Below are 25,912 nucleotides of genomic sequence, written 5' to 3'. Positions count from 1 at the left end.
TAGTAGATCTGGTGGTCATTTGATGTGAAGTGGCCCATTCCAGTCCATTTCAGTTCACTGACGCCCAGAATGTCTATCTTTAATCTTGACATCTCACCAATAACCACATCCAATTTGCCCTGGCTCATAGATCTTACATTCCAGGTTCTGATGGTGTGTTGATCCTTAGAACATCGGATTCGCCGTTCACCACCAGCACCGTCGGCCGCTAGCCGTCCTTTCGGCTTTGAGCTAGCTGCGTCATCACGTCTGGGGCTAGTTGAGCTCATCCTCTGTTCCTCCCCAGTAGCATTTTGACCATCTTCCGACCTGGGGGTCTCATCTTCCGATGGTATACCGACATATCTCTGGTTGTACTGATCCATTTAGTTTTCACGGCAAGAATACTGAGGTGGGTTGCCATTACCTTCCCCAGGGATCGCATTTAGTCTGACCTCTCTGTCATGACCTTCCCGTCTTGGGTGGCCCTTCACGGTTTAGCTCATGGCATCATTGAGGTGCTCAAGCTCCAGCACCACGACAAGGTAACGATCCTTTGCTGAAGGGATTAAGTTTAGTAAGATATAATAATAAATGCTTGGTTTTAGGCTTAATATGGTTAAGATCCTTATAATTGTTAACTATATATAATTAACTATAATGGCAGACAATTTATATGCTTTTTAGTTTGATCTCTATTATAGCAGACAAAAAAGTATAGAATAGTAGTAGGAAGGAAAAAATTAAATAAATTTTATTTTTTAAATTGAAGTTGATTAGGAGGTTTATATTCTTTCTTTTCTTTTAATATAAGGGGAAGGAGCAAATGTATTTAGTGATTTTTATAATGTGGTAATAGAATGATTTATAGGAATATAATGTGGTAATAGAATGATTTATAGGAATGATTTTGGTTTAATATAGAGTAAGGGATTGATTATGAAATATTGTTGTATATTCTTGCTGTTAAGAGTCGGAAGTCACCTCTTTATGTAATCTTTAATTTTTTTTTTCTCTTTTTGTGTTTCCACACTCTTTTAGCTTTTTTTCTTTTTGTAGTTTTTTTCTTTTTGTAGTTTTTATCTTTGTTCTAAATCCAAAAAAAATTTTTATTCAAAAGAAAAGTCTAGCTATACGACCCACAGAAATATCATGTTTCTAGCCTTGGGTTCGCAGAAAAAGTAAAATAAAATAGATTAATTTTCCACACAGTTTTTGAAAAGGCAGTTGCAGTGGTTAAAAATGTTGAAATACACCTGATAAATACCTTTTGTACATTTCATACAGCAGGTCATTTCAATTATGTGTTTTCATATATATTTTCCCAGCTCCTATACACTTTAGCTGAATTACTGTATTTGTAAATAGTGTTTTGGCTTGGATTTATGCTCTTTCTTCTCTGTCAGCCCATGACTTTTTTTTAAGAGCAGTTCTTATCTAAATACCCAAGTTGTTAATTTCCTTTCCTTCCATTACTAAAACTCAAATAAATCAACTGTATTCCCATATTCTATTGAGCATTCCTGTTGCTCTATGTCCGTTCTCCAGTCACTTTATAAAGCCACATTACACAAAGAAGCTTTACTCAATCTGGTACTTGCTAAATCACCTCTGACCACTGTTGGCAGTTAGAGCGATGAGGATTATTGCCCAAAACATTTGAACTGGGGAATTAGACTGGACTGGACTGGGATTGTTCTACACACTTGGGTTTGAATTCTTCTTAAATCTAGTATTCTTATTGACAAGACATATTTTTCTGGGACATGTATCTTCTCCCTGCCACTTCTTTTCTCAGGCTCTCTCACTCAAGAACAAAATGATCTTTCTTTTCACTTCTTATAGCAGCTTCCTGTGCTTCTATTCAAATAGCTGAGATGTTAATAATTTATCAGATGAACAGCCTTAACCTATTTTTTTCTGTATGATGGTTCAAAATATTCCATAATTTGGTAACCCAGACTACAAATCCTGTTGAATATTGGTGCATGATCAGTGCCCTTTTAATAGAATACGTCTGAATTATATTGCTGGCTGTTACAAGGATTTACTCTCTGATATTGCCATACTTAAATACGCTATCATAGAAAACAAAAACCATCTCAATTAAAACAAAGAACAGATTGTCCAGTGTCCTTGATGGGCTAGGATGGAAATTATGTAAGAATTTTCAACAAAGTGTTTCAACCTTATGTTATCTGGTAGTACATTCTTCTTATTTTTCATGCCCCTTTCATGTCATGCACTTAGTTTTAAAGGGATTCCTTATCTTCTTACTAAGGGTGTACAATTGTTATAACCACATGCTTCCGTAATCCTCCCCAATAAAGTCACAGTCTTCCCTTAAATCCATTCCTGGATATACTGAAATTAGTCATTATTGTCTTGAACACTGGAATAAAAGACTCCAGGGATACTTTACAAGATTTCAGAAAATCAGCTAGGTCACATAAAATGTATAGCCCAATACAGATGTATTATTATTATTATTATTATTATTATTATTATTATTATTATTATTATTATTATTTTCTGATGAATAACCAGGTAGACTTTGATCTCTCTAAGAGACTGTAAAATTTTTAGACAGCAGTTAGGAGCTAATACTAATATTAATAGAAGTTTGTAAACTTCAGTTAAGAGTGTTAAAGAATATTAAGTATATTTTTAATGAATCTAAGATTAAATTAATTCTTACCCATATTTCCTAGATACCTCAGAATCTGTCTAAAAAGAGTTGGCTTTCAAATTCATTATACTGGATTTTGAATTATATGCCCCAATTTGAATTTCAACTCTATATGAAGAACTATGGATTTATCAAGCAAGGAGTACAAAAAAAAAAAAGATTTTTCTGATGCAAAGACAGTGCTACGTCAGATTTACAGTCTTGTATTGATATGTGTTTACTCTCTGTTTATGAACTGGTTATCAACACAGTGGAGAGACTGATCAATATTACTCTGTATGATCAGGGTTTGATGCTGTATTTAAAAACTGAAATATTCTTTATATGCATTTTTTTTTCTGGTATTTTTCCCTTATCTGTTTTCTTTCTTTCTGTATAACAAATGTCAAACATTTTCAGTAACCTACATAATAATTAGTTTAATGTTGATGGGTTCAATTATGTAGTTTAGAACAGATTTTGAAAAGACAGGATACATCAGAAATATAACTCCTTCATTTTCTCTTCAAGTGGAAGGGTTGAGGAAAATTGGAACTTATTATTGGAAACCGTAAAACAGATATCAGTGTCTGGAAAAACTGGAATCTACTGATATATGAAAGATCAGTTTGTGTAAACACCAAAAAGAGAGAGAGAGAGAGAGAATGTAATATTTGAACCTTGGGACTGATAAATGCTGTATATCCCTTGATGGTTATAGTTAGCAGGTGCTAGTATTGTGCTCCTATTATAATATTTCTAGTATTTGTAACAAAACTAGCACATCAAAGATCTGTGCTGAATTTCTGCCTTCCCAATCAAGTCTGAGTAACAGTACGGGTAAAGTTTGACAGATTGTTTTATTTGGAAAAACATAACTGTCAAAAACACAACATGTGGAATAGATTTTTTTATAAATAAATAATAGCATGGTGGGATGAATATTTTATTATGATTTAAATAATTAACTAAACTACCTCAGATTTTTTTTTTACTTGATATCCAAAGAATTACTAAGAAATAAAAACTCCATGCAAGTTGGATCAGGAATAAGGAAGGTTCAGTAAGAAGTAACATCTATTGTTAATGTTATCTATTGTTAATGTTTTATCACTCACTATTTATAATTTACAACAGGAAAAAAATAATAAAAGGGGAAAATTTACTGTTGCATTAGAAATACCCTGTATACTTAATAGATACTGGGTACTGTTTTTGTGACAGGAGGCACTATTTCTATCAGATCCCTTATTTACAGACTACAAAATATTGGTTAGCAGATCAAGACTGATTATACCCCAAATTTCATCAGATGGTGTCCTAGAAGAGGCTCATGCAGAAAGATTCTTGAATAATTTATACATGAATGTCCCTTGATATGTGACTTGTGGAAGACACCAGCAAAGAAATTAGTATGGCTAGATCATTTGAGCAGTTCTGGAAGATAGAGATTAAATTAAAGTCCATTTGGAATCCCTGATGAAAAAGTCTTGGATGTTTTACCCCACAAGATCCCAAGTGGGACAATGCTGGCCAAAGCTAAAGTCCAGTTATGATCTATCTTTGACCCCACTCCAGAATCCATGGTGCAGACTGAGAGGTGGTGGTGGATTTGGCTGACATTAAAAGCTTATGAGGTGACTGACAGGTGCTTTTTGATCATCATGTTTTGTTGATGATTGTAGCATCCCACAAAGAATGATTAGGATTAAACATCTACTGTATGAAGACTGCTGAGAATTTAGGTTTTGGAAAATGTGATATGTGATATCCTCAAGAGATAAGAATTTGGTTTGGGATTGAATGACTGACTGATGCCATCAAGTTGGTGTTGATCTCTATCACATAGATAGATTTTCTCCAGGATAATCTGTCTCCAATCTGGTCCTTCCAATCTTCCAACAGTGCACCCATTGACACTGTAAGAGAATCCATCTACCATGCTACTGGACATCCTCTTCTCTTTCTTTTCACCTTTGCTAGCATTTAAAACTTCTCAAGAGAGCTAGGTCTTCACATAACGTGTCTAAAATATTTTATTTATTTATTTAATTTTTATCCCGCCTTTATTATTTTTATAAATAACTCAAGACAGTGAACATACCTAATACTCCTTCCTCCTTCTATTTTCCCCACAACAGCAACCCTGTGAGGTGAGTTGGGCTGAGAGAGAGTGAGTGGCCCAAGGTCACCTAGCCGGCTTTCATGCCTAAGGCGGGACTAGAACTCACAGTCTCCTGGTTTCTAGCCTGTTGCCTTAGCCACTAGACCAAACTGATGATTTGAACCTGGTTATTTGTATTTCAAGTAAGAACTCTGGATTGGTTTATTCTATTATCCATTTGTTTGGGTTTTTTGGCTATCCGTGGTATTCTGAGGAGTCTTCTCCAACACCTACTGTAAGTTCAAAAGCATCAATATTCTTTGTTTCTTGCTTCTTCAAAGTCCAGCTTTCACTTCTTGGAGTGTAACAGGAAAAACTATTGCCTGCATGATTCTGATCTTTGTAGGCATAGACACATTCCAGCATCTGAATATTTTTTCCAAGGCTTTCGTTGCTTCTACGTGCTAATCTGTATCATATTTCTTGACTGCTGTATATTTTTTTGTACTGTTGATGGTTGATCCTAAAAGGCAGAAGGCATCCACCACTTCAATATCTCATTGTCAATTCTAAGGCTTATTGTTGTACCTGTTGTCATTAGTTTGACGTTAGTATTTATTTTTTTCACTTTATTATTTTCACTTGACTTTTATTACTAGACCTGCAGATCCTTTGCATTTTCAGCTATCAGCATGCACACATGTGTGTGTGTGGCCTTGAACAGTACATCTAGCCCATAGAATACAACTATCTTTTCTTTCTTAATATTTCCAACTTAAGCACTGCAGCCTCCAACCATAAGCAGCACAGTTTTCTTGCATATTCTATTGATTTCAAATTGAACTTGACCTTAAAATTGTCAACCTCTTCTGCATCACTGGTTGGGGCATAAACTTGGATAATCATCATGTTCAAGTGTTATCCACAAAGTCTAATTGATATTATTTGGTCATTGATTGCACTGTAGCCAAAGACTGTCCTTCTGTATCCTTCATGGCTTCGAAAACAATGCCGTTCCTTGTTTCTTTTTAATGCCCTAAATAGTAAACAGTATGATATTCTGGCTGAAAGTGTCTAATTTTATCCATTTCAATTTATTGATATCTAAGATATTAATGTGTAGTCAATTCATTTCATCTTTTACTGTGCTGAGCTTTTCTATTTTCATGCTGCTTATGTTCCATGTTCCTACTGTAATTCTGTCTTTGCAGCTTCAGATTTTCCTTTCCTGCAAGGCAACATCAGCAACTACGTGTCCAAAAGGCTTTAAGTTAGCCACATCATAAACACCATTAGTACTATGAAAGATCCTCAACTCTTCCTCAGTAGCACTATGTGTTCACCTCTGAAGTATGAGATTATGCCTTTTCCATTGCCATTAAAGTAATCATCTGCCTCAAGGATCTTCCTATATTGTTGCTGCCCAATATAGGTGCCTGCTTGCTTTAACTGGGCAGCTGGGATGTCTTTCACACCTTGGGTGACCTTGCTGGGATTATATACCCTTAGCATACATTCCCAGTGTTCTTTGCTCATCCCTTCCAGAAACACCCTTCCACCTTGATCAGGTGGCACAGCAGAACTTGAGAGGTGTTCTTGGTTAGTTTTTAGTACTCAAGGAAGATGATTTGTTTCTTGCATGGATGATATTTATGAACTATCTGGAAGGAGAGAAGAAGTATCTGTAGTTTCTAAGAATGAGGGCATACACTGGAGTTAATAATTGTTTGTTTATACATATGGCTTTAGGGAAGGGGTTTGCACAGAGGAGTGAGTGATGTTAGTATTTATGTTCCCTTACTTTATATTTTTTGAAGGTAAAATGGTGAATTAAATGGAAGATCAGGGATGAATAGCAGAGACGATTAGAGACAGGAATTGCTAGAAGGAGAATTCACTATATCCCAATTCAGATGAGTTTTGTGTCGGGAAGCAGGGCTTGGCAAAACAAGTCAGTGTGCCCTTCAGAACAGTCTAGTCAAAACTGAAAAAAGTTTCATCTACACTATGCAATATCTGTGAAATGGAAGAAAGGGTTGACTCTGTTCTTTTGTGAATGTGGTTTAACAATGATGCCTATAGATAGAACCATTATTGCAGTTGTTTGAATTAGATATTAATGCTCCTTTTTTAGGAAGGCTTTCTCATGACAGGTTTGGATAACTTTGGACATTATTTTAAGGCTCCTGGGAACCATTTTATAAGGTTCTGGAACTTACAATTTCTAATAATTAAGCCAACAAATGGGTTTTAATCCAGTAAGTGGCAACAATAGAATCTTTCTTATGCTTCAACAGAGGAAGAAAAAGAGGAAGAGGAAGGAAGAAGAATGAAATGCTTTTTTGGTGCAACTATCTGTTAATACATTTTTAAATATTATGATTTTATTCTAATAAAATATTTTTCTGAAAGAAGTAGAATACTTGAAGCTGTATTTTGTAGTTTAGGCAACCTGTGATATTACTTGCATCTAATTAGGCAAGATCTGTTGCTTAATTTGTGCCTTAGGAGTGCACTAATTAGGACCATCCCTACTTTAGTCCGCAGTGAGCCACTACATTCTGAGGAGAAAGCTTTCCGGAGAGTTCTTAAATCCAGAACATTTTCAGGTGAGAAGACATTTCACCATAGTCCTCTCACTAAAGAACTTTATGTAAGGTACTTTAATAATATTCTGAAGAACTCCAGTTCACATGGTTCTTGGACCTATCAATCACACCTCTTATAATCCTGTTTCTTTGATCTTTCATTTAATAAACTTTTGATTAAATCCTTGAAGTTCTTTGAATCACTTACTTACATTTCACTTTGAATCACCTCACTTACGTTTCATCCTTCACGAGGTTCAAACCCAAAACATTCAGTGCCTTATAATACCATCTGGGTGGTTCTTACAGCTTGGATGAGTAACTGTGAAGCCCTAAAACAGTTTCTTTCTTTCTAGGAAATGCAATTCAGCATCAATGCTGACAATGTTAAATTGGAGTGCAGTGTGTTTATTTATTTGTCACATTTATAGGCTGCCCAACTCAAAATGACTCTGTAATGTTGCACTTCCCACTTGAGATTGTTTTCAAATGCTGACCTGTATCTAATGAAAGCACAAGAACTGTGAGAAGGTATTTTAATGAGAAGGGAACAAGAACTCCCTCCAGATGCTTTTTCTGTGAAGGGGAAGAGCAGTAAGAAAAGGTTTATAGGTTGTAACTTCAGCCATCTACCTCTATGCTGTCAAACGACTATGGTCTCTCCCTCATGGCCACATCAATGCACATTTCTTTCAAGTTGGAAATGGTAGAAAAGTATGCTCACCAAAATTGTACTGACCCCACAAGAAAGCATTGCTGAATTTGGGTGACAAGGATAGGCAGTATTGTTGCCCTGACAGGTTTAACAGAGGACAGCTTCAAGGCAGCAACAGCTTCTTTTACTTTCTACACATACCAGCATAAAAAGTGATGACTGTTCTTCAGAATGTGTGGCAATGAAGGGCTGGGAGCCTCTGGATGCTTCTCCTTGGAGTGGTCAACTTTCGGTTGATAGTCCCATTGGAAAAAAGAAGCAAGAATACAACTACACCACTCCAAAAGTGACCTGTCAATCTGGATTATGCACAGTACAGCTTGTTCCTGTTTAGCTCAAAGCCATAGCACTACTGATCTCCACCATCATTGCTGGTTGTGGCTAGTAGTTGTGTCCTTAACCACTCTGTCCTCCAACTGCTTTGTATTTTCCAAGTTTCCAGATTGGGAGTAAAGAGAGCAGAGGGGTAAGAGGTGGGTAGGGGAATTTTGAGTGAGAAAGGTAAGAGGAAAAGTGAGACAGTCATGGAAAGTATTCTGAATTCCAGCACAAGATGGAGCCCCATCCAATGCAGGGTTGTTGTTTTTTCAAGCAACACTGTCAATCTCTGCCATCTTCCTTCTAACAAGAGTGACCTTTTCCCCTCTGCTTACTGATCACTAATGCCTTAGAAGAATTTGTTTTACTGAGCTCCTTTCTGCTGGTTGGAAGTAAATATCCTCTCCCCCTTTTCCACCCCAGGCTGCAATCTTGTAAGTACTTCCCCATGACTTCCATCAAAATAAGTAAATATCTGAGTTGCAAACACCTGGGCAAGTCTATATGGTTGATTCTATGGGGTTTCTTCCCACATAGGTCTACTGATCTCCTGTAAGAGAAAAATGAAGAATGATACACATATGTCAAACAAACCAAAAAGGGAACAGGAAAAATAAAGTCTTCCTTGATTATCAGGAGAGCTGACTTGAGAAACAAAACAGAAGCACTAAGAGAATGCTCAGTATTATTGTGCTTCTGAATCTATCTTTCCCCTTTTTTCCCCCTGAAGCTGATTCCCCCACAAATCATTTTGGGTCAGGCAAAACAGCCTCTTCTCTCCCACCCCATTCCATATTTACTCTATGTTTGTGTCTTGTATGCTTTTTCTACTTTGTAACATCCCCAGTGAACATACACCCAAAATAGTAGCACTGCCACCCTCCCAATCTCACATAACAACAGCAACAACAAATCTGCAAATTCCACTGGATCATCCTTATTCCCTTGTTAAACAAAACAAATCCTGTTTGATATGTCTGTCGATCTCCTGGGAGATTGATATTCCAGTGTAAAAAAGAAGGAAGGAAAAATATGTTCTTACAACACTTAAAAAGTTGGCATTCCCCCAGGTGTTGGGATAGGATGAGTCTGGAGCCCAATGGTTGTGTTTTTTCATGTATTGAGGAGTGTTGATTTAGAGTGCCAGGAACTGTTCTTTTTCTTCTTCTTTTTCTTTTTTGGATATTGGTTTTTATTGTTTCTTACTGCTGCTGTGAGCTGCCCAGATCCTAGTCCCTGACAACAACTCTGCTTGAACCATTACCATTCTCTGCCTATATTATATAGCAAATTTGTGTTGGAAGAATAAGGAATATACCACTACCCACCAGAACAATTAAAGTTGACTCTAGACTGCCTCAATAGCAGGCTGGGAATGAGATGGAGGTAAGAGGACTTGTCTCTCAAGTCATATTTGAGCTGCACTAAGCAGGACATGAAGATGAGCCACCACATACTGACATCATTCATGAACCATTCTCAACAATACAACAATTTGGGGTTGTACTACATGAGAATAATGCTTCCATAGAAAGTTCATGTTTTACATTAGCAAAATATGGGCAGATCGGGGCATAGCTAGGTAGAAGCAGGAAAATGTAATGTAGGAATGAGTGTGCCTTAAGTAAGGTTTGGGGGCAATAATCAGTTAATGTACTTATGTATGTTGCTGCTGTTACTTTGAGTGGAATGGGTGATGTCTCTTCACATGTGAGCTCATGTAAATGACACCTGATGGACCACTCAGTTCTCAGTGTGAGTTAAGATCTATTTTTCCAGGGTTCCCAATAGGATTTGGTCATCAATAACTACACGGTGTCCTTCTTAAGGAACAAAGATTCTTAGTAAATTGGTGGTTTAAAACCTGTTTTTTTTAATGCAAGAAGTTCATACTTTTCATAGGAGAAGGATTATATTTTTTTAATCCAAAAAATGGATAGGTCAAACATATATTAATAGAAATTCCCAAACTAATGGGGGCCATGAGGTATTCCACTGATTAACTAAATCTACTGTGGAAGAAGACAGAAATGATTCAGAAAGTTACTTTTCAATATTAGTAATCAGAAGCTGTAATAATAGCCTAGCACGTATTAATTACTATGGTTCAACTAAAGATCGCTCAGATGTTTTGCATAGATGTTTTGCTCATCATTTTAGTCTGGCTGTTGATCAGATAATTATGGCTGGGGATTTTAATGAAGTTTTGGATCTCTTAGTTGATCATAGCACAATTCTAAATAAACTGAGCTCTCATGGATACAAAGTGCTACAGGTTTATTTATTGAACTTTAATTTGGTAGATACATGGTGTCTTCTGATTTGATCTCAGTGGTGAGTGTATTTTTTATTCTATTCTTTATAATATCTTTACTGGACTTTTAAAAAAAAGTTTCTCAGATTTTAGTTGATCAGGTTCTCTTGCAAATTCTAATCAAGGTCCAGTAATATTATCAGTTGTTGAAAAGAAAAAAACATTCTACTACTTCAATATGGTACTTAAATACATTGTTATTAAATGGCTCATATTTCATACAACAGGTAAAATGGAAGTTTAATATATTTTTTTTAAATATATAAATAGGCACTCTGATAACTTCATGCATAGAATATTTTTGAGACATATAATGAAGATCAGATTATTGTTTATGCTTCATGTAAAAAAAACACAAACTGGAAATGAATATTTGGAAAATAAGGTTAAATAATTTTTGAACAGTGATCTGAGACAGACTTGGAATTATATATTGTAATGCTTTTCTTTGCTTAAGTACAGTTGCACAGTTCTATGTATATTGGATTTGATGGTGGTTGTTTTGCTGGATGCAAAGCCTTTGATATGGTGCAATTTGAAGTTTTAGAATCCCCTGGCTAAATATAGTTTTCATTCCAAGTTCATTTATTGGTTTAAAATGTGTGTATATCTAATCTGTTAGCTACCTAGGGAAATGACAAATGAAATTATTTCTTCAACCATCAGTATGTCACCTGGAACTTGTCAAGAATATACCCTTTCTCCTGTTATATTTAATTTGACTTTGGAACCGTTGGCCTGTTTTATTGGACAATCTAAAGACATTTTGTGTGAATCTGAATTCACACACTGGTAAGAAATATTGCAACTATTGTATAAATATTGCTTAGGTGCAATCTGGTTCACATTCTCTGGAGTGAGAGCTTGTTTCTCATATCCACTGAAAGTGTGAGAATTAGATGTTTCAATGTCATATGTATACAGCTCTCATTTGAATGCAAAGGAACTGGTTAGAATTTTTGTGTTGTTATCATAACCTTTTCTTAATAAATCTAAATAATCAGAGCTCAGAATGTTGCTTTCTTAGTTCATTTTCAGTTTTCCTTGCTACTCTAGAGTTCTGACAATATTGGCTATTAACCTAGCCAGAATGGAACAAAAATTATTGTTATATGCTGATATTTTATGCCTTATTGTTAATTATCAGTATTCTTTATCAACATTTATGGACATAGTATACTTTGCCAGGTTATTCAATTAATTTGAATGTCTAATATACAATATTTCTTGCTGGATCTAAAATGCCTATGGAAATTTATAAAAAGTTGGGCCTTACATGTGGTTTGAAGCCCTGTAATAACTTGGAATAATTATTCTCTTAGAATTATTCTCTTGTTCTCTTGTTTCTTGGAATAATTATTCCAAGAAAGGCATTTTCATTTGTTTGAAAGTAGTTTTTTAAAATCTGTTTAGCTCAGATTGATACTGATACAAATAGATGAGTAAAAATCCCTGAATTCATGGGGAAGAATAAAAGTTATTAAAAATCAATGTTATTCCAAAACTGATATATTATGTATCATATATATACAGTGTGTGTGTGTGTGTGTGTGCGCCTGTAATAACTTACAATAATTCCTATTAAGTATTTTAAACAGATCCTAGGAAAATGTTTATGGGATGATCAGATTCCTAGGTTTTCTCTGTCTAAATTACAACTTTCACATGAAAATAGAACTTTCAGTTTTCTTGATTTTCAACTCTTGTTATTGGGATCATCATTTATTGTTCATAAAATTTTAATGATTTATTACCCAAAGATGCAGATACGTGGTAAAATTATGACAGTCTTCCAATGTAATAGTTGGATCATCAAAACTGAGGCTTTTCAACATTCAAACATTTTTAGTGATGACATAGAAAATAAATTCAGCTCTGCTACAATCCTAAATGTACTTATCTGTGAGAAAGTCCTATTAAAAACATGTAAACATGCACAGCATCACACCACTAAATATTTAGACTTTTTATATTTAATCAAAGAATCTGTGTATGTATGTGTATGTGTATATATGTGTGTGTGTTTGCACATGCGTGTGTGTGTATGTGTGTGTGTGTGTGTGTGTATATAAATAAACTAATTCCAAGGTAAATCCAATACAAAACCTTTCAATGTTTTCAAAATATAATTATTTTATTTTCTTATATTTTTTTAAACCAAAGATCCAGTTTTCAGAGTATAATTTTATTTAAAGTAAATCTGAGGGCATTTTAAAAAGCAGACTTGAGCCACTCATTTTATTACTTTAAATTAAAATAATCATATATATTACATATTCATTATAATTAATATTAGAGATATGTCTCTCTTTAAAATAAGTTATTCTCTGAGGAATTTGCATATTTATCAAATTTCTGCCTTTGGGGAAGTCATAGGATATTTTTGGCAAGTAAATTTTCTAGAAGTCAGATGCCATCTCCTGGGAAACAAGAAAATTGCAGATTCTGTACACAGAAGATGGGTACTGAATTCACTTCTTTTATGAAGGTTTTGCAAATGTATAACAATTACTTATCTAAAAATAGTGTATTTTAATGATCAATTGTTTCATGTATTCCTTCGTCTTTCCATCTCACAAGATTATCAGAACAGCTCACAAAATGTTGAAAGAAAAAATAGGTTAACAGATAGATTAACCCATGATTATTAAAGAAATGTGAAAGCCGCCATAAAATAATTAAAAATACCTAATTTCTTTCCTTAAGGTAGGGAAAATGGGGCACACAGTTCCTGTGAGAATGTGTTCCATTACTTGTGAGTGAAGTAGGTGAAATCCATGTCTCATACTGGGGCCTAATTAACAAACCCCAAACAGCAGGGGCATTCCTAACAAGGTTGTCCAAAGGGTGATCTGTCTATGACTATGGAATTGCACTACATTCCTGTACCCTCAGATCACTAACACCATCTGAACAGAATACAAACATGTGCCCAGGTATTAATGAGGTATATAACATCCTTAGCCATTCGTGATTCAGCAATCTCAGTGGGGGTGTTGGAAACTCCCAGAATAAGAAGACTAGAGAAATCCAGCACCACTTCTGTGAAACCTGGCTTAGTTTACAGTGGCATCAATAGAAACTGCTATGAGGTCAACATGACACGTGTCTGCCGATATCATCAAATCAGTGCTGCAAATACATAACTTGTGGCATTTGTGTGATTACATTATCGCATATGTTGTCATTCTTTTCCCTGGCAAATGCCACATTGGCTCAGAAAAGGAGACTGTTAGGAAGTACGGTATATGGTGGATGGTGCCCCAGCAGAATCCCTCACTTTCCTGGTCATTCAGTTACAGTAATGTTCTTCAAAATTATCAGGCTGCTGCATGCAGCATTTGGCCAGTCAGATGGATGGGTTCACACACCATGGTAAAATAGAGCTCCTTTGAATCACAGTTTATGGAATAAACCACAATTTTGGGTTTACACAACACACTAGATCAAAACCAGAGCACAATATGATTTAGTTGTAAATCCAAACGGAGTTCGTATATACTGCTAGCGCAGTGTTTCTCAGCCTCAGCAGCTTGAAGATGTGTGGACTTCTCGGAGTTGAAGTCCACACATCTTCAAGTTGCCAAGGTTGAGAAACAGTGTACTAGTGCTCCAGTAATGTGTATTCCTAGACCTAATTTAACTCCCAAACTAGAGTTTTGGGAAACCGATGTCCCATTAACAAGAACAAAAACAACAACAAACTTTAAAGGGTTTATATAACTAAACTTTCACTGATTTCTGTGCTATAACATCTGAGAAGCAAATAGTTAACAGCACGACTTTTGTTGTTGCCATAGCTGTGAATTGTTTCAGGGCACCATTGCCTCTTCTTCCAATATTATGCTAGACTTGTTTCCTTTGCTGTACTAACTGAATGAATGTATCCCACAATGATCAGGGAATTTATTTATTTATAATTTTGCAAGTGATCACTGCCTCGGTTCTTATGGACTCTAGGTGGTATACAGATATTAACATTAAGAATAAAAATGCATTTTAAAATGTAATGTCGTGCTTTACAACCACATTGCTTAGCGATGGAAATTCCAGTCCCAATTGCCATCATAACTTGAGGGCTGCCTGTACTGAAAGTGGCCAGTAAAAATGTGAGCCACTGCATTCGGAACCAATGAATGTATCTGGATAGGCAGCCCCACGTATAAGTAAATTACAGTAATCTTATCAGGAGATAACAAGGTCATGAGTGATGGCCCTTGTGCAGCATCCTGTTCCCAGGAAGGTATTAGTCATTTGAGGTAGGATGGTCAAGAAACAAGCATGGCAAGGATTCCAAAAATGTTCTTTATTGTAGTAAGGTAAAATAATAGAATCTTGAAAGCCTGTCTTTTTCTCTCTACTATATCTTATAACAAACAGAATCATGCTTTCTACTTCCTTAGAACTAAAGTATCTTTTCTGAAAATCCCTCCTTAACAATTTACTCATTCCTTCTGCATTCCCAAGGGTAGGTCTATATTCTTTCACCAAAGCTAGACAAAGGTCCTCCAGGCCACGCTGGGAAGAACTTCTACCATATCTCCCACTGGCCTGGGGTGGGAGATGCACAACTGGGTATCATCAGGATATTGTTGATACTTCCCCTGAACCACTGGATGACCTCTCCCAGCAGCTCCTTGTAGAAATTAAACAGAATGTCCTCCCAGTATCTGTCATCCTGCTAGCCTCCATCCTCCACAATAGTGGGATATCTGTCCTGAAGAAACATTTGCATCAGTAGCTTCTCACATATATGTTTCCAAATAAATGGGACTCCTGACTACGCAAGGATCCCAGTACTACAGAAAATATCATGCAATCAGCCATTCATGTTCATGCACAATAATCAGTTCCAATATATGGAATCCTCAGGGTATGAAATTGGATACCCTTCATGCAGTCTTTGAGTGTGTGAAGATATATGAAGGAACTCTGACTACACATCTATGGCAGTGTAAGTATGATCACTGATTGTATGAAGTAGGAAGATATGAATATGAATGTTAAAGCTTGCTCTTTTTTATTTTATTCTCCAACAGTGCCCTGGGAACACTTGGCTATCTTTCTCTGAGCATAATGGAACTGCACAAATTTAGAAAGAAAAGCTCTTTTTGTTTTAAGAGCCCATCTCATCAAAATTTTAGTCCCTGTGGTGTGATTTTTACATGCTATAATTAATGATGCTCTTAGTTAGGCTCATGGGTGTTCACAGCAACTGAAGGTTTCATCAAAGTGATGAAATGTGTGTCATGACATCACAATGCAAGTACAAGGGGAAAAGTTTGCATCACAATGGACATTTTGGCATTTATTTCCCCTGCATCCTCTCCCAGTGCCCATGGCTTACCATATTTTAAGTATTTAAACCAAAACAAATGCCATGATCAGCAAGCCTGTGTAGACAAAGCCAGGGAGCCTGGGTTTAAGTGCTCTTTCCACAGTTGTTCCCGCTTGCCTGTGTATGTTGTATAGCTAAAGGGAGAGTGAGTTTTGTCAGAAGACTAAACCCATGCTCTTCCTTCACCTGAGGAAGCACAGTTGCTTAAATGCTCCCTTTGCCTGTGAATTTTGTCAGATGACTCAACCTACATTTCCCTAGCAAAGGGAAGCCCGGTGGCTAAACTCACACTCCCCCCTTTTGGGTCTGTACGATCTGAACTTCCAGAACTTTCTCATCAACCACTTAGGATGCCTGGGCTGCACTGCAAAACAAGGACAAACCCAATCAAGCCAGGACATATAAGTCTACTTTTTGTCATGAGTAAGGAAGGCGAGCAGGGGGCTCCCTTCCAGACTGTTAAGCGCATGCGTAGCACTGAGGAATTGATGAGCCATTCCAAGAGGCACAGATTGGGACCGCCTTGACCTGCAGGGTTTATATGGCTGGGTTTTCCCACGGTCGTTCAGTTTGTTAGGATTACTGTTATGTATTAGCAATAAAACATTAGAGACCAGTTCCCTGTCTCAGAGTGTTTCCTGGGAGTCAGGACACTTTTAGATGTTATGTTTGAGTTTTGATTATGCAGTGTTGGTCTGTCTTCATTTAATTTCATAGTACACTTTATAAAAGGGATGTGGTGGCACTGCGGGTTAAACCTCTGAGCTGCTGAGCCTGCCGATTGGAAGGTTGGTGGTTCGAATCCACGTGATGGGGTGAGCTCCCGTTGCTAGTTCCAGCTCCTGCCAACCTAGCAGTTCGAAAACATGCGAATGTGAGTAGATTAATAGTATGTACTGTACGTATGTATGAATGAAAATGGCCGTGTACTGTATAGACCTACATTCCTGATATTAAGGTAAAAATGTTGTGTGCCCCTGAAAAAAATACAAAGTGAAGGGAGGAGGGGAAAGGCAAGAAAAAAATTATCTGTTGAATATGTACATGTTGAGAGTATTCATTCTAGTTTAAAAATCAGATGTTGCATGCAAAGAATAATAGCTATCTTCTATGATGTTAAATCATATACTTTTTAGCTACAAATGTTGGAACAAAGCACTGTCACTGTGATGTGACAGTCTGGTGCTACAGGGCTCATACTGATACCAAACAAACCTTATTTGCTCCTTATTACAGCCTTTAATAAGTTGTAGATTTTATATTTACTTTGAGCTACAAAAAGGATACATTTCTCCAAGAATATACAACCATGACAGATCAGTAAATCAAACTTGGTCTATCAGCAATCAGTTTATTATGGATTACTGATGGCTTCCTGTTCAGAGAGAGGCAATTTAGCACGCACAAAATGACAAGCTATACTTTTTGTTTGTAAAGTGTTTTCAATACAAACAGGAAATAGAATTCTGAAATCAGTTCAGTACTGAGATTAAAAATATGAACAATGTTCTCTAAAATGCAGGATTCCTTAGAAATAAGGCATGTGTCTTATATAAAATAATTCAGCTGCCCCACCCTTGTATCGTCCATGTATTACACTGCAATTTCTGAAAATAACCAGTTAGCAATGAGCATGATTATGGGATTTGTAATCCATTATATACAGAAAGCACCAGATTGGGAAAGATGATACAGATATTTATACAAAGAAGTGGGAGAACATTCCATTTGACTTAAGGGAATGAAAGCATGCAGCTGTGCAATTGAACACCCATACATACTGTGTTTTTCCATGCAATATTAATACACTCACTTTAATTAGTTTGTAGCAATCAATTATCTTATGGCAAGTGCTGCTATTTTGACAGCTGCTAGGAGATTCTTAGGTATATATGCAACAATTTGGATGCTGGATACTAAGCATTTGCCTTGATTCACTATTTTATATTGTGATCCTAAACATGTCTCCTCACTAATGCATGACTTAACAGTTTTCAATTGAATTCTTTTCTTAAGTCAACAGACTCAAAATAATATGGTTTTTGGATCAGCCTTAGCTAAATCAGCACAATCAGTGGTATGATCATGCCATGAAAATGAGAAGGAAAGTAACTTTCTGCTTTCTACCACCTAGTCAGTGGCCTAAGACTGGAAAAATCACTAGCAGCAGACTTGATTGACAGTTGCCTATGAAGGATGAACAGGTGAGATGAATCCCAAATCAAAGAAAACAAAACTATTGCATAATGGTTTTTGCTGGTAGAAGACCATTTTCTACCTAGTGTCACAAAGTCCTTGGTTTAATGGACCTTTGTTTAGTTGGATTTCACAAAACCTCCTAGATTCAAGTTTTGTTCTGATTTTAGCCAATAACAGACTTTATCCCAAAGGTTAAGTCTATTGTTCGATAAATCAGTCTAGACAATGTTTGCTGCTTCACCTCAAAACTGGTATTTACTGTTATCAATAAATAATGTGTTTTTGGATTTTTTTTTAGAAATTTATTAAGTTTGAAATGAAGATAAAAACTACAAAGAACAAAAAACTACAAAAAAACTTAAAAATGTGAAACACAAGAAAAAAGAGTTTTGAAGATTACATAAAGAAGGGACTTCCGACTTTCAACAACAAGAATATACAGCAATTTCCATAATCAATCCCTTACTTTATATCAAACCAAAATCACATTATTTCTATAAATCCTTCCATTAGCACATTTACAGATCACTAACGTAATTGCTCCTTCCCCATATATATATACACATATATACACATAGACAAGCACACATAATGTGTATACAGTATATATATTTCTAAACCACCTTCCCTATCATGTTGCCTTCCCCCTGGAATAATATCACCCCAGACTTCCGGATGGCTACCATGATGATGATGAGGATGGTCAGGAAGCTATTAAAGACCTGGCTATTCTCCCAGACTTTGGAATAGGGTGATGGTTTAGTCCCTGCTGGCTGGCGTTTTTGTTACATGTCTTTCTTTCTGCTGCTCATGAATTCTTTTCTTTGTGATAGTGCTTCTCACTCTTTAATTGTAAGCTGCCCAGAATTGTTGGGAGTTGGGCAGCCTATAAATTGTATCCATAAACCAAACCAAACCAAACCAAACTCAGCTTTAATATATTCTTCATTTTACATTTTAGATTTTGGTGATGATATATCATGGTTATTGTTCCACAATTCTATTGTGTTGTAATTTGCTAGTCCATCTTATCTTTTTATTAGGGTCTTACTGTTTTAAAATATTGGGTTTGCAAACTGCTTTGAGCAATTTTGAATTATGAATCAACAAGTGAAACCAAAGCAATGGTGTCAGGGAACTAACTAAAATGTATGTAGTAATGTCCCGTCCCATATACATGGGGATCAAAGGCTGGGACATTGAGGGGAGTTTCAGAACAGAACACTAGATGTACATGGAAGAATAGAAGTTTCCCTAATAATAGCCTTGGGCTTTTTATTGTCTTTCCACAAGAAAATAAACTATAAAAGCCCCAGAAATAGACATTGTGAAAAGAAGCCTTCAGGGAATATATAAAGGACACAATAGCGCTTCATTAACATGAAGAAAGAAGGTAAACAGCTAGTATCTAAAATGGTATATATGAAAATGGGTAGCTGTATTGTTTATTCAGAGGTACAAAAAGAAATAGGTCAGTTAGTTGGTTTCCATGGTGACTATTATTGAAATAAGACAAACTGACCTCACAGCTGATATATTGGTCTATTGGCAACCTTCTCTTAAAATCTTTTGGATACAAACCCAAACTTTGTGGGTTTTCACCAAAAAACTGTGTTTGTTTATTTGTGTGTGTGTATGGGGCAGAGGGGCGAGGGGTCTAGTGGAGAATATTCTGTCAAAACAACTCACTTTTATAAGTCAGTAAGATGTTTAGCTTATCCCAAAATAATCAATACACAGTCCTCAATGGCAAGACCTTGAAGGCTTTCCTCTGTTTACATGCAAATTAAGGATAAAACTGGGAACCACTGATGTTAATGCCTGTTGTATTTGTTTACAGTAGTAATTGTATAGTTATTCATTCTGACTACTAAACACTAGATTTCAGGAGAAAGGAATGTCTTAACTAATCCAGATGAATGTCAGGCTCGCTTGGTAGGCCAGACCTGGAAATCAACTCCACAGGAAGGCTAAAACTACTTTTATTGAGATTGGCTATAACAGAATTCTGCCAGTACCAGTGAATTAGGCAAGCATCCACCTGAGTCTCTTCCAAATGTTATCTCATTGCTCTGGACTTAAAAAATGTTTCAGCCCTTTTTGTCTAATGGTTTCTGCATATCTCTGTCAAGGTCATCTTCCTTACTCTCTACAGTGAGTTAGTTAATGATCCAAATATTAGCTTTTGCTGCACTTACAGTAAACAACACCTTCAGTGTAGAAAATCAGAAAAAAATTCTTTTCTCCGGTAAGCATATGATTTGTATTAAGCATTTAATGTAGTAACAATCCTTTATTTGGGATTTTTGTTGTTGTTGTTATAGGAATGTGTAAATCTGCTCTCCATTAGTGTTGTATGTATTCACACAATTTCTTTCTAATCAATTTCTCAGGAGAACTATTTTAAATGCCCAGAAAATCCTCAAGTGCTGTATGGATTTTGTGTACCTCTTTCTGCAATGTACATATTTTTCTGTGCAATTTATATAAAGTACTTTTCTAAGCAACTGCTTTAATATATTTTCTATGGAATTTTCCACAACATGTATTTTTAAAATAAATTGTGCAAATATAAATGTTGATTTTTACACAAGTATTTCTATAGAGCATTATGCTGATTTGTATACCACTTTCTCATGCTATAGTCTTTCTTTGCTGAGATCAATGGACACCAGCAGATTCCATTTATTGCTCCCATCCATGTTGTGCCTGAATTAGTTTTGCCAGATCATCACACCGTGAGGCAAAAGAAATCTGTAACAGTTCATTTATGTCCTTAGTTACAATATAGGCCTATAGGATTTGGCAGCTAGCTGTGCTTCTAGGGATGCTGGGGGGCAGAATGGGATTTCTTGATTTTTATGTCATTTAGACATTTGGATCTGTAGATTTTATTTTCATGAGTTAGTAACTATAGAATATGGTGGCTTCCACTGCTCTCATCTGCTTTACTATCTTAATTGATTTAGTTATAATACATTTTATAGAGAAATAAGTAACGAATTACTTTAATAAAAATGGAACATACTGTATCCGGAATTGGTCATTAGTGTGATCTATTTAACTTAAAATACTAGATTTAAGCAGATTTGCAAAGTAACTGTAAGCATGCTGAATTGGAAATTAGTCAACTCATTCAACAGACCTTGCTTCTTGTATCCATTAATGGAGCTATTTCAGTCTCTTGCAAAAGTTATGCGGCACCTTAAAGCAGGGCCGCAACTGGAGGGGGAAGTGGGGCATGTGCCCTGGGCGCTGTGCTGGGGGGGCGCCAAAATGGGCCTGCCTTAAAGCTACGCCAACCGAACTGAAATGATAGGTGCTATGGCTTGAACCATAAACAGGTTTATAACAACAAACCATCTTGTTGCATCTTTAAAAGATGAACAAATATATTATGGCATACAATTCCAGATACTGTGAATTCTAGTCCACAGTAGACAGTGATAAATGTCTTAGTATTTATGAACCACAAAACTCTGTTGTTCTTCAAAGTATATTTAGGACTGCAGGAATAATTATCAACAGTGATTTTAAAGCAGTTCCTTTGTTCTATGCTGAACATAGGAACACAAGTACATTCTGAGAAAGGATCCATATTTTATGTCAGGAATCTACTTAGACATTTATTTAGATCTAGTTCACTCTCTTTCAACATAGCTGAATTGTTGTTACCAAAAAAAAAAAAATCAACCCAATTCTGAGTAGATAGGGTATTGTAAAAAGGAATTACACTATGGACATGTATTGGAAAGTAAAACTCTGAATTTATTTTGATCTGTGTTACAGTGTGTCATATAGTACAGAAAATTGAGCTGTTGGCCTGTTTGGATTATCATCACGAGCAACCATTGAACATGTGTGCAAAATGTACTTGGGTTCCTGTGTTCAGCTTAGGCTAATTTCCAATTAGCAAAATCAATGTCTAAGTTCTTTTACCTGATTCAAAGATGAAGCATTCTCAATCTTTGTACAAAAACTTTCCCAGACTGTCCTTCCTTCAGAGAATTCTGCACATTCCCTATGCACTATTCAAGGAAGTAAAAAGTTCTTAGCCCAGGTGAATTGAGGATTGGGTACTGAGAGAAGTTGACAGGCCCAGAAGACCAGCTAGAAACATCTGCAGTTACTTAAGAGTAGAAACAGCCCCCAGCAGACCCAGAGGCAACCAAGGCCCAGCAGCAGAGTGGCAGCATAAAGATTAAGTCTTCCATCTAGTCAGGGACATGCCCCCCCCCCAAAAGAAGCATCATGCTTCCGAGGCTACTATGCAGCCTGAACCACAAACCTTGCTGTAAGCAACTGAGGTTGATTAGGATGCTGGGATGCAAGTGAAAAGGATATAATTGAAATACGAAAGACAGAATTGGTGGCACAGTATAGTTATACGGTAAAGAAAAGATATAGAAATAAAAAAATGCATATAGAAATAGAGGCTTAAGGAAACAAGTAACAATGGAAACCAAGACTGACTACAGCGTAAGACATAGGAATAAGATAGTTTATCTCTAAGTGCACAAAAGAGGATAGAAATAGACATTTTATAATAACTAACAAGTCAAACCCATTTGATAGCAAACGGTTTATTTTGTGTATTTCACCTGTGTAATAAATATTATAGTTATTATTACAGAAGACCAGTTTGATTTAGTGGCTAAGGTACCAGCTGGGAAACTGAGTTCTAGTCCTTCCTTGGGCATGAAGCCAGCTGGGTGAGCTTGGGCCAGTCATTTTCTCTCAGTCCTGGGAAGGAAGCAAGTGCAAACCACTTCTGACAATCTTGCCAAGAGAACTGCAGGGACTAGCCAGGCAGTCGCCAGGAGTCAACATGGCTTGAAGGCTCTATCTATATTCTTTTTCCCAAAGGGAGTTGGCTGAGATGTGCCATCGTAGAACTTACGTTATATTTCTTCTCCAGCCATTTTCCTTCAGACAAATTCCAACTGCATATTTGTTTTTCTCTAAAGGTGTTATTAGACCCCAGACACATGAATAAAAGTGTTATTAATATTGGCTGAAATGGGAAGAGTAGGAAGAATAGTGAATAGCAAAAGGTAAGCATTACCAAATTCCCTATAAGCTTAAATGTATTTAATTTGATTCATAGCCTTCCCTTTTTGTTGTTGTTGTTCAGGAGTTCAAGGGAATGTACAAGGCGTTTCCTTCTTCGATTTTAGGCCACAACCAGATGTGAGGTGGGTTGAGTTGAGAGAAAGCAATTGGCCCAAATGTCTAACATGAAAGCCCTGCTCTACAATTGCCACAATCAGTTCATGAATATGCAAGGCAGCAGTCATGCAGTCCTGGCTTCATTAAAATTATATAACGTAGCTCTACCTGCAGGGTTATACAGAGGAAATATGAACTTCTGTATAATGCAAGGCTTCAACATGTAGAGCTATTATATGAGCAAGGGCCACTTCTTTGCAGCACCTCGCCCCAGCATGCACAAGATAGGAATGGTTGCCTCATACCTGTGACCTCGAGAGTACAGTTATATATCCTTGCTGCAGCTTACAAATTCTCAACAGTCAGAATTCAAACACTGCATAGGACTGTCTTTCCACTACATCATAGTTCAGTTATATGTTCTGGTAGTATTAATGCTAATAATCATAGTATTTCTATCTACAAAACAGGAATTGCAGTAGCATACAAAGAATGCAGAATTGGCAGCATTTAAAAATGGTGAACTTAATAATAGTTGCAGTACTTGCTTTACTTTTTTTTTTTTTTTTTAAAAAAGCCTGTCTATAGTATGGCAGAACAGAAGTTGGCTAAGAATAGCTGTTTCCCCCTTTCCTGTCTTGTTTGTTATGTATTTTGTCTTGTTACTACAGTAAAGAAAGCAGGGAGCTAGATATAAGAGATTTTGAGACTCATTTTAACATATCTGAAAGTTACTGTTCACATGCAGTCATGGAACATACTTGTTTTCTTACAAATCCATATACAACACTCAGTTGTATTTTCACTGAGAACCTTTTGCTCAGTGAGCTTTGAGTATGTTTTCTATTCATCAGTTACTCAATATATTTGTGGTTGATGACATCAGCCCAGTCCCATTAAGTGAATTACAGCCTTGTATTCTCTCCAGAGCCATCCCTATCCCTGAATTTCTTTCATTAAACAGACTAAAATAGAAAATTACTGGTTGCCATATACACCCTCTCAATCCGTAGGCAAAGTGATTTTATTGCTTCTGGCATAGTTTGACTTCTGGCTTCTTTCACATTTCTATGCTCCAAATGTAAAAAAAAACAAAAAAAACAACTGACAATGTATAATAAACATTATCTTGCTGACATCAAGGTGCCAGACGTTCATCCCTATGTTCTCTGAGCTTCACTTAGAGACATCATAGGTATTCTTAAGAGATCCTACTTATCTACAAGGGTACAGTAATTTATATTCTCTACCCATTTTTTCTCATTTACAAATCCTATGAAATTTAGCTTTTTCTTTTTAAATAAAAAAATGAGGTTTATTGGACTGAATGACCATGAATTGCTCACATACATTCAATTAATAGCAATTTAGATCTGAATCTTCTATATGTAAACACAACTTTGCATATATATTCTGGTACTTAGAACATGTCTTACTGGCTGGAGGCTTGCAGATCAGATTGTACCAAAGATCAACACATACACGTAAGTTGAAGGGGTGCGTGTGTGTTTTTGCAAGGAAAAAAAGAGCTCTAGCCCATGTTTGGAGAAGGGTACAGACTTCTTCAAAGACTCTGGCTCCTTCAGCATATGGGGGTTATGCTGACTACATTCCTACAATGTCACAGTACTTGCATGGGGCTCAAGAAGTTTAGCCTAAACTTTTGGTTAGGCTCCTGAAGACAAGATACCTTTGCAACATTTCCTTTGAAGCTTTGGGGTAATTAGTTTGTCATTGATGGAAACTCCTACCTCATTCAGCTTCCCAGAACCAGAGATTCTACCCCCATCCACTTCCTGTATTCAGTGCCATGATGCCTTGCGACCATTTCTCCATTCTCCCCAGCCACTCTGAGTGGTAGCTTTGTTCTTCTTTCCACTGTGATTGATTGCCATTTTACTACTTTTTTTGGTTACTGTGAAGTATTATTCTAAGGGAAGGACAAGGAAGAGAGTAGGCACCAGACAACAGCCATTTTTAGTGCTCCCCACTGGCTATCTGGAGGGAGTGGTGGCCAAGTACAAGAGAGGAAGGTGACTTGCAGATTTAAAATTACACTACCCATAGTCAAGAAAATAACATGAGCACATCAGAATAACCCCAAAGTTTTTGATTATTTTTGTTTTAATTATAGGTGGACACAAAATGCCCAGGGAGTTTCAAAATACCTTAGAGACATATAATGATCAATTAGAGCAATGGGGAAAAGCACCTCAACTAAATGAAAAGAAATGTTGCTGAGAAGGTTGCTTTATAGATATACATATAAGAATAATTCAGTTCAACACAATAAGGAAATGCATTTTTCCAAGAGATATTTAAATAGGTTGGGTTTTGTTCACACTGAGAAACTATTTTTATTATTACATCCCAAGGGATACAATTTGAGTATTTACAAGCTCCTCCCAAATTCCATTCCAAGACTGACCAGTCAGATGCTATGACTTCAGCTGCAAGCTATCCTTTTCCCCTTTATCCACCCCAGCCTCCTTTAAGAACATAAGAACATAAGCAGTGTCC

This window comes from Candoia aspera, chromosome 3 (genome assembly GCF_035149785.1).
Source record: "Candoia aspera isolate rCanAsp1 chromosome 3, rCanAsp1.hap2, whole genome shotgun sequence".
NCBI lineage: Eukaryota > Metazoa > Chordata > Lepidosauria > Squamata > Boidae > Candoia > Candoia aspera.
The sequence above is the reverse complement of the archived record's forward strand: the minus strand, read 5'-3'. Positions refer to the sequence as shown.